The following is an 11126-nucleotide window of genomic DNA, read 5'->3' as shown; positions in this document are numbered from 1 at the left end:
TCCTGGAGTTTCCTACTCAGCCATTTCCATGACATCACCGTTGCAACTCTTTCTTGCACTAATTAAGACATATTTATTCTCTCCCCTAAAGGGGGAAATACAAGGTCCAATTAATCACTTTCGGGTAATGCTGATTTCTTTTCTACATCAATAAAAAGCCCATGGAGGTATTTAATATCTTAAAAGAGTCAATTAAGAAATTAACTACTACTAATATTTCTTATATAAAATAGTGGGGAGAGGAGAAGGAAATTATAAAAACACACATGTATATAAATCAAGCAAGAAATAAAATATATACACTGCCCAAAATATGCTATAATCTTGCTTCTATAATTGGACACAAAGCTATAGTGGAAATTGAAGTTCTTTTGTTCACTGCCTATTTAATATTCCTTTACCCTTAGCCTTCAGCTGGTCAAATTTCTTAAGCTGGCTGAATGACTCAAACCTTCATTGTAAGAATTCTGAGCTCTTAGTGACCATGCATCAGTCGAGTAGTCTTTAATTAACTTTTATGACTGGAAATGGTATCCTGTAGAACCTGCTGAGTTCTAGCCATAGTCCCCTCTGCTCCCATTATGCATAACAACCTAATTTCCCCTTGATAATTATTTTCTTGTCTAGTAGAGTAACCGCTTTCTTTGCCTATAGTTACTTTGGTGGCCTGAGGAATCCGGCAAGAGCATGTGGCAGTCTCAGCTTCTGGTTTAATAGCATCATTGTTGTGTCCATGGTAGAAACATTCTTCCCTATCCCCAAGAATCAGTACTTCTCAACTAGGAGGGCCCAAAGTTTCATGGATTTGTAGCAAAATTTAGTGACTGGATTATCAGGTGGAATAGTGAGAGAGCTTGCTCTCAACTTCACCCCTTGGTTCTGAGATCTATGCATTTTTGGCTGTGGGGAAATGGTACCAATATTGTTCATTGTTTTAAAATATATACCACATCCTTAGGACAATTTCCCAGCCACGTAGGTATAGTCTCCCACTGTAACAGGCACTATAGCTTTATCTTCAATAGACTATTAATATTTTTTCAAGGTAACAAAGAGAAATTTTATTTAAGAAGAACAAAGAGAAAGTTTGGAGCACTTCCAAAGACAGTTGGAAGTGGGTCCCTCTCATGGAGGAAAAAAGGTTAAAAGAGACTAGACTATTAATAATTTTTTTTTTTGAGACAGAGTCTCAAGCTGTCACCCTGGGTAGAATGCTGTGGTGTCACAGTTCACAGCAACCTCCAGTTCTTGGGCTTCTGCGAGTCTCTTGCCTCAGCCTCCCCAGTAGCTGGGACTATAGGCACCCACCACAATGCCCCGCTATTTTTTGTTTGTGGTTATCATTGTTGTTTGAGAGGCCTGGGCTGGATTCGAACCCACCAGCTCTGGTGTATGAGGCTGGCACCCAACCCACTAAGCTACAGGTGCTGAGCCTAGATTAATATTTTAACATTCTATGAACAGTGGAGCACATGATAAGAATGGTGAGTTTCATGGCCACACTTCTTTTCCCCCTAAAGTCCATATTTGATGAGAAACAATGCTATGCAAAATAATATGACAGCAAATAATGTATTCTATAAATCTATGAATGGTGGTTCTGGCAATAGTATCATGGGCAAGAATGCCCAGCGATATTCAGAATACACATGTATTCTAATGAAGACAAATTTCTGCTCTCTGTATATTGGAAGAGGTAGAATATCATCAATCTGTCACCAAACAGCTGACTGGTCTCCCTGCTTCTCCTTGCCCCACCTCCATCCCCAGGGAATGATGTCATATCAGGGCTCAGTGTTGTTCATCATATTGGCAGCCAGGCATTCAATAGTGATGGTAGCAAGACTATCTTTAGTAAGGCAAGGTCAATGTTGTGGAGCCAATGCCTAAACCCCATTCCTTTGCACATTGAGCACTCTTCCATGAAGTAGCTTGGGACAGAAGTAACTGAAATCCATAGGATGGCTATTTGGAGTACCAGCTTTGCCTGAGAGAGTGAGAAAATTGATTGGATTCCCATAAGCAGATGGAAAGGAAGAGGTGTTAGTTTAAGCAAAAAGAATAAAGGCAAGGATAATCATAAAGTTTGGCAAAGGGTGGGGAGCCCAGCCCAGCTGGAACCAAGTTTGTGCTATGGAAAGAAACAAAGGTTAGAAAGGAAGGGTGTGGTGATGTTCTGTTAATAACAACAAGATCTGCTTTCAGTTCTCTGAGGTATCTTATACTATTTTCTATAGAGGTTGTACTAGTTTGCAGTCCCACCAACAGTGAATAAGTGTCCTTTTCTCTCCCCATCCACATGTACTCAATACTAAATTGGAACTAGTTGATTAACACTTATATGCTAAGTGTTAGGGAACGAAAACTCACTGAAAATCAAATTGGGGGGATAGGATAAATTCACACCCAACTGGTGTAATGCAGTTATATGCCCATCCTGAGTGAAGGGCACACGTATGGCATTGACATAAAATGTGCAAATGCAAATCATATGACCAAAATGTATGTACCACTGTGATCCACTGAAATAATAAATGAATGAATAAATAAATAATTATAACAATGGCAACACACAGTAATATTGATTTATATTAGGTCCTTACTGTGTACTATTCTGACCACTTCATATGTATTATATCATTTGATCTTCAGAATATTCTGTGAAGTAGATGCTATTATGAAGCCCATTTTACAGGGTAGTTTCATAAGATTAAATAAAAAGTTATAGAGCATCCATTGGCATTGACACAGAAACCCACACAACTTGTTTACCACTGGGCTATACTGCCTTGCTATTCAGGCTATGTAGTGTGGACTCTAATGTTAGACAAAATGGAATTATTGAGAGGATGTGAGCAAAAGGAAACCTTTATGAAAATTCATCTGTCAGTGAGGTGTAAAACAACAGATAGCAATTGACTTTGAACAACTTGGAGGCTAGGGGCACCAATCCTCCCACACAATTGAAAGTCCATGTATAACTTTTGACTCCCCTGAGACTTAACTACAAATAGATTACTGTTAACTGGAAGCCTTATTGATAACATAAACAGTAGACTAACACATATTTTGTAATTATGTAACATATTCTTATAATAAAGTAAAATGGAGAAAAGAAAATGTTACTTTAAAAATCACAAAAAAGAAAATATGTTTACTATTAAGTGGAAGTAGATCATTATAAAGGTCTTCATCCTTGTCATGCTCTTTGGAAGAAGGGAGGACGGGTTGGTCTCCCTGTCTCAAGGTCGCAGAGGTATAAGAAAATCTTCGTATAAGCAGACCCGAGCAGTTCAAAGTCATGTTGTTCTAAGGGCAACTGTAGTTTCTTTCTCTACTAGAAGATAGTTAAGAAGTGAGGTAGAGAGCATCTGGGCTTTGGGGACTGTCTCAGGCTTGCATCTCAGTGCTGTCTCATAACAAATGACCTGCTGGGCACAGTGGTTCATGCCTCTAATCCCAGCACTCTGGGAAGCTGAGACAGGTGGATTGCTTGAGCTCAGGAGTTTGAGATCAGCCTGAGCAAGAGCAACACTTTGTCTCTAAAAAAAAAAAAAAAAAAAAATAGAAAAACTAGCCAAGTGTTGTAAGGTGCCTAGTAGTCCCAGACACTTGGGAGGCTGAGGCAGGAGGATAGCTCCAATCCAGGAATTTGAGGTTGCTATGAGCTATGACATCATAGCATTCTACGACACCATAGCATTCTACCCAGGGTGACAGAGTGAGACTCTGTCTCAAAACAAAACACAACAAAACACATAACCTGTAAAATTTTTAACTTTATGTGTTCCAATTTTTTCATTGGTAAAATGGAGATTTAACATTTCGTATGTAATAGGAATGTTTTAAGGAATAAATGAGAGATGATATATGCTTAGTACCTGATACAGAGTAGATATTCCATAAATGTTGATCCTCTTCTCCTCTCTCCCTTTTCTCCCCAGTAGTGAATATTGGAATAAGTTTCTGAAAACTTTTCACAGTATGGCTCTCATTGTTTTAGAATTTCTTAAGTGAAACTCTTTCAGAAGGTAGCAGTTTGGATAAAAATTAATTCAACAAGCTTCTATTTATTACCTATTATGTGCTTTTCTCAATGCGGAGATCCAGAGGAACTAAAGCAAATGAGCTATAGTACCTGACACTGCATCTAGAAGGGGACCAGTGAACAGGTAAGTCTAAGCCCATGAGATAAGGGATAAAGTAGAATCAGAACATGTATCAGGAGGCAAGAGAAAACTGTGTGACCACTTTTCATAGAGGAGTTCACTGATTAAAGTTCAGAAAAATAATAGTATCCCTCAAAATCACTCCAATAGAGCCTTACATTATCCCATATACATTTTTAAATTTCGAAGTACAAAGGGGGGTTCAAGTGTTTCTGTTACAGGTATACCTTGTATAATGATAAAGTTGGGGCTTTTAGGGTGCTCATCACCACAATAGCTTACATGCTTTTTAAAATTAACACATGATCTCTCCTTCCTCTCCTCAAAAACGATGGGATGAGTGGAAAAAATGAAGGACGTTGGCTAATAAGGTTGTAATCTCAAGTTCCTTGTTCCTACTGGTTATAATCTCAATCCTCTACTTGTAGTGGAGAAAGTAGCTGATAAAGGGCAAAAGGCTTAACAAGAGGCCTATTTATTATTCCCAACTGTCATGGGGGACTGAGGGGTGGAGGATAAAAGAGAGGATTTAACACTCTTTGAATGTTGATATAAAATAATAGTTCATTTGAAAGACAGAACTTAAAAAATATAGGGTGGCACCTGTGGCTCAGTGAATAAGGTGCCTGTCCCATATACCGAGGGTGGTGGGTTCAAACCTGGCCCCAGCCAAACTGCAACAACAAAAAATAGCCGGGCATTGTGGTGGGCACCTGTAGTCCCAGCTATTTGGGAGGCTGAGGCAAGAGAATCGCCTGAGCCCAGGAAGTTGCTGTAAGCTGTGTAATGCCACAGCATTCTACCAGGAGCAATAAAGTGAGACTCTGTCTCAAAAAAAATACAGAGAAAATAGAAGAATACTTTCCTTTCTCTATTTGAGAGCATAAGTGGAGAAAAACAAGTCTGGAGCCAAGATGGAACTAGTAACTTCCCAGTGAGAGGTTTAATTCACCAGGCCCTCTCAAAAAGCCTATAGGAAAAGCACAATATAGCACTGATTTTGCAGTTTTCCTCTTATTAATTTTCCCCCAGTCCTTCAGTAAATGTATCCCACCCTTCTTGCCTTGTGTGAAGAGACAGCAACAAACAAAAGCACAGGATAGCAAAGGGAAGGGTGGCCAGTTCCAGTGCAAATTCATCACCGGCTTTCACAAAGGAAAAGCAGCCTCTTGAGGAAATAAGGCTCAGGGGGGTCCAGATGTTGAACCAGCAGGACAGAGCCACCAGGAAGATGCGCAATAAGGCTCCCAGCAGCACTGTGGGATAGACAGCTGGAGCAGAAATGATGTAAAATTTCCTCTTACTCTGGAAGAAGCTGAACTTTAAAAGTAAAAGAGTCAAACCCTGGGCCTGTACTACTCTTCATCTTTGATATTATTTTTGAAACCAAACTCATCCCTTCCTTACTGCTTTTCTCTCTAAACAGAATTTCTGTGCACTGTCGCTGTTTCATCAACTGCCCTCTGAACAATATCATTTCCACTTCTGTGACAATCTGTGTCCAAGCCTCCCTCTCACATACTCTACTCAGCATTCCATGTACTCACATGGCACATGTTGTGCAAACCAGAAATGGAGATGTTTTAAATAAGCCTCACCTGCTCACAGTTGACAGCCTTGTGCCCCCTGGGAAATCTGGACTAAGCACTGCAGTGAGGTGGGGTTGCTGTTATTCAGTTTTCCAAAGCTTCAGGGGCTCACAGGTGTGAATTATCTGAGATGACAACTGCCTGTCCAGAACGTAGCATTTTCAAACAGGTGCAAATTTTGGCGCAGGCTCCCAACCTACTAATAACCAGCCTTGTCAAAAATTTTGGTGTTTTCTAAGGTGAAAGTGAAACCTCACGTGAGTTTCATTAGTGGGGAGCAACTGCATCTGTTGAAGTAGATAATATGATTTGGTATTTCTCCTCGCTCCTACATGACCCATTTTCACTCTTGTGATGTATATTTTCTCTTCCTTATTTTAGGGATGCCTTGAAAGACTTTCCAAATATAAGCCCAAATATTAAGTTAGGGGAAAATATATACTGCCTCTTCTTTCCCTTGTCTCTATCCCCGCACACCACCACTTATGCTCTAACCACTGGATTCTTTGTCCTTTACACCCATCTGTCACGTCTCCAAGGCTTATATCTACAATTAACCTCTTTTCCTATGTGACACATATAAGGAATGGCATTCCTTATGTTCAATAACACAACTCACATAGCCATGCTCAAATTTTGACAGAAACCCAACAGAGAAGTAAAACAGTGCAGTAAGTCAAGGCAACCTAGATATTAACTAAAGGAAACAGGCTGTTGAGTGAGGCACGATTCCCTCTGAGCAAATTCTTAAGAGCTGAGTTCTCTCCCACTCAAAGCAAGGGAGTGAGAATGAATATTTATAGGGATAACCTTGAATTTTCTCTAATTTTAAAAATGTGAATCATTTTCAAACTTTGGTGCTTTATTATTATTTGCCATGGACCACACAGCTGCTGCCTTAGTCCTTCCTACTCTTGCATGCTGCAATGCTTACCCCCATCCATATCACGACTTGATGAAAAACCTTATCATCTAAGGTTCGATTTAAACGCCACCTCCTCCAGCAAAGCAGATGCTGTCTGTGCCTCAGCCAAATTCTGTCTCTCCACACCATTCAAGTTTATAACTCTTTGTCTGGGGCCTTTCACTGGCTATACAGGTACAGACTCAGCCCACATGTGGGACAGCTCAGAAGTAATGGAAAGGTAACACTCCTGTGTAAAGTCCTCAAACAAGGATGTACAGAATTTGGTAAATAAATACTTCATCTTTCTCCACTTCTCACAAGGAGAACAATACTGAGGTGTATCCTTAACTAACTCCCAGAGGTCCCCAGTGAGATTGAGTCCCCATTGCCTATAACAGGAACATGTTTATTAGTGCACTCTCTTTGGCTTCCTGGGCTCACCTTCCAAATAAATCTTGTGCCCAAATACTCTAGGTATCTACTTCCAGGGAAAACCAACCTCAATTTTCCAAAAGTCCCTTCTCAGTGATCACATAGAAAATAACTCCTTCCCCTCTTGGGTTCTTATAATACTTTATGACATTAGGGAACATGTCCTATAGGATATAAAAAAGACACAGTGAATCATAGATATATCTGTCCCTCTCACTAGGCATGTGAAAGTAAGAATTATGATTTCTCTACATCTATGGGCTCAAAGTACTGATTGTTGCACTTTGCGCATCCCTAGTACTAAATAAATATTTGTTAATTTGAAAGAATATCAGCATTTCTATAGCACCAAAGATAGGAATTGTTAACGTTTCATCTGCCTGGCATGTTATTTTAAAATCAACATGAAAAGAGAATAGAGGTTTAGCATCCGAAATCAAGGCAAGCGCCTCAAGTGTGTGGTGAGTACCTTCTTCTTGTTCCCAAAGACAATAGAGAAAAAAGAAGCAAGCTCTCTTTGAAGCTTCTTTTATAAGGGTATTGATCTATTCATAAGAGTAGAGTCCTCATGACCTAATCACTTCCTAAAAGGCCCCACCTCTCATATTGTTGCATCCACAATGGAGGTTAAGTTTCAACATGAATGTTGGAGGTAATATATTCAAATCACAGCAACATTAATCAAGAACATATGTGTGATTAAAAAATGATGGTATCGTATAAAAAGAAAACGATGCATATGAGATAAGTGTAAAGACAATCAAAACAGCAGTAATAGGATTAAAAATCTACATTGGAGAAAATAGCTAGCAAAATTGACTCATCAGAAAACTGAACCCATAATGTAAATGGAAAACTTGATAATTCTTTTAAAATGCAAAGGGAAAGATACAGAGATAAATGAATATCCCAGAAAACTTAGTAATGAAATGAAGGAATAAAAGCCAATATCCAAAGTAGAAATAAAATCTTCTTAGAACTGACAAGACAATTTCCAGACTGCCAATGGAGATCCATCAGTGGGCTAGGAAATATTGAGCCCACACATCAAACATTATTTGCCTTATACTGTGTGCAAGGGCCTCCTTGACTGGGACACGCATTCTAACCTCCCCTTTCTCTTTTTCCTGCCAAACACACCTTCTCATATAGATGGCTCCAATAATGATGGTGCCCTACCTGTACCAGGAAGGATCTCAAACCCTTATCTTTGCTTGTGATGCCTCCTCTGCCTGATTGTCTCACTTCCCAGTTTCTCTGTGGCTATTACCACCCCATGTCTCATCTTCTCTAAAATTAATCCTCGCTAGGGATCCTACAGAAGATCCTCTTTCACCCACTTCCGAACCCCTTCCAGTCCTTCACTTTACCTCACTGTAGTGTCTTACCCTCTTGGACTCTAATTTCCTTTAGGGCAAAGACTGTATCTTATTCATATGTATTGCAAGCACTTAGCCCAGTGCCTTATTACTGATAAATGCTGGTTCAGACAATTTATAGTTCAGTTTAGGTGTCTTGCTCTCCACATAAAGAACAAATGAAATAGAAACTAAGCCCTCCATATAATCCTTCAGCACAAATTTCTAAAATGGCAGAATTGCCAGGTATAGCGCCTGCACCATCCTCATGGCCTCAGTATGAAAGTGTGATAAGACTGTTAGCAATTTAGCATGTTCCATTTTTCATAGTGATGAAATTGCTTTTTTGAACTGAACTGAGAAGTATTAGAATGCTGTTACTAGAATTAAATAATGTGAAGGATTTTCTAGAAGGTGGGAAAACCACTTCGGAGAGGATGTCCTGGTCTTTGTTTAACTGATTTTGGAAAAAGGGGCCACGTAGGCATGTATGTCTTACTTCAAGAGAAAATAGCAAATAATCATTTTTAAAACTACTACAGGGAAATTTGTCAAGAAAAGAGATGTCCAAGGTTGGATAGCAGATTCCCATGTGCTATGTATCACCAATGTCTATGTTAGCAAACATATATTTATCGGTGGAACAATAATTGATGTAAAATTATCAAAAAAGATGTAATAAGTTTGAAAATACTATTTGAAATGAAATTTAAAAAATTAAATGATGTGGGACTTTTTAAGTATTTCTATTTCTTAATATTTTATCAATACTTTACATATTAACACAGCTATTTGGAAATGTAACTGCCAAAAATGTCTGACTTCCAAAGAACTGCAAATTGTGTATGTATTGGTTAAGAGGTTGATCAATGGATTAACCTATTTTTGAATCCTGACCTGACACTTACTAGATGTGTGACCTCAAAAAGTTTACTTGAGGAATCCAAGGTTCAGAAATATGTTCTGTAAACCAGAGGTAATATCTACCTTACAGTACTGATGTAAAAATTAAATGATTGCTTTAAATTATACCCTAACTAAATAATACAAACAGCTACTTTATTGAATACTATTTGCCAGGCAGTGATTTAAGCACTTCAGATGCATTAATTCTCACAATGTCCCAGACTGGGACACGTAGCAAGAGACCATGAAGTGGGTACAGGCTATTGTCCCTATTTTATAGTTAATGATGCTGGGGACAGAAACGGGGTGAGAAACTTGACCAGAGGCACACAACTTGAAAGCAGCATGGCCAGAATTGGAAGCCAGGCACTTGGATGTAGGACCCACGCTCTCTGCCACTGTGCTACAATGGTTAAATAAGCATATAAAAATACATAAAGTGCTTTACAGGGGGCTTGACACATAGAAAGAACAAAATGAACTATAATGCTTATTCTTGAGGTCACAAAGTTATAAAGTTATCCCAAGTTATAAAAGATAATCCTCTGAGCCACAGAGCTGGGCTCCCCACTCAGAGTTCCTAACCCATCATCTTCTCTGTAGGGCTGAGACAAAAGGGAAGAAACACCCATGGGCCTGAGAGTTCCCCTAGCTGCTGCTTCTAGCCCTGAGCTGATGCTGTTTTTCTCTGTGTTGCTGCTGCAGATCCCACCCATGGGCAGGGATGCTCAGCCTCTACCACCCCAGCTCAGATATGGCAAATGTAGTGTCTGTGTCTAACCTTTGTTATGTCTGGCTCTCTTCTTGCTTTTATCACTATCTGGAGCAGTGATTCTCAAACATGAGTGTGCACTGGAATCACCTGGAGGACTTGTAAGCAAACACATATGGGTGGAGGTAGTAACTCACACCTGCAATCCCAGCATTTTGGGAGGCCAAGGCAAGAAGGTCACTTAAGGCCAGTTCAAGACCAGCCTGGGACATGTAGGAAGATTCTCTACAAAATATTTTGAAAATCAGCTGAACATGGTGGCACGTACCTATAGTCCCAGTTACTCAGGAGGCTGAGACAGAAGGATCACTTGAGCCCAGGAGATGGAGGGTGAGATATGATGACACTACGACACTCTAGAGTGAGACCCTGTCTCAAAACAACAACAAACATGCATGTCACTGGGTCCCACCTTCAGAGTTACTGATTCATAGGATCGTGAGTGGGGCCCAAGAATCTGCATTTCTAACTTGTTCCAGGGGATGCTAATGCTGCTGCTAATCCAGGGACTGCACTTTGACAGCCACTGGTTCTGGAGGAGAAGTTGGCAAATGTTTGCTGAACAAAGCCAAATATTACAGGCTCAAGGACACACAGTCCCTGTTACTATGCCACTCCAGCTTAAAAGCAGCCATAGACAGACAACACATAATTAAATGGGGATGGTTGTAATTCTGTACAATTTTATTTGCAAAAATGGCAGCTGGCCTATAGATGGTAATTTGCCACCCCTGTTCTAGAGTACAGGAAACTCTGGACCCTGCTTCTTAGAAGTCAATATGTAATGGGCCAAGCAGAAGAGGTTGAGCCTACAAAGGAAACAAGGTATGTCTAGAGTAGCTGGGTATTGTGGTGGGCACCTGTAGTCCCAGCTACTAGGGAGGCTGAGGTAGGAGGATTGTTTGAGCCCAGGAGTCTGAGGTTGCTGTGAATTATGACACCACGGCACTCTAGCCTGGGTGACCGAGTGAGACTTTGTCTAAAAGGAAGAAA

The sequence above is a fragment of the Otolemur garnettii genome, unplaced genomic scaffold, assembly GCF_000181295.1.
Source record: "Otolemur garnettii isolate 467f Iridium unplaced genomic scaffold, OtoGar3 scaffold00192, whole genome shotgun sequence".
Classification (NCBI taxonomy): Eukaryota; Metazoa; Chordata; class Mammalia; order Primates; family Galagidae; genus Otolemur; species Otolemur garnettii.
The sequence above is the reverse complement of the archived record's forward strand: the minus strand, read 5'-3'. Positions refer to the sequence as shown.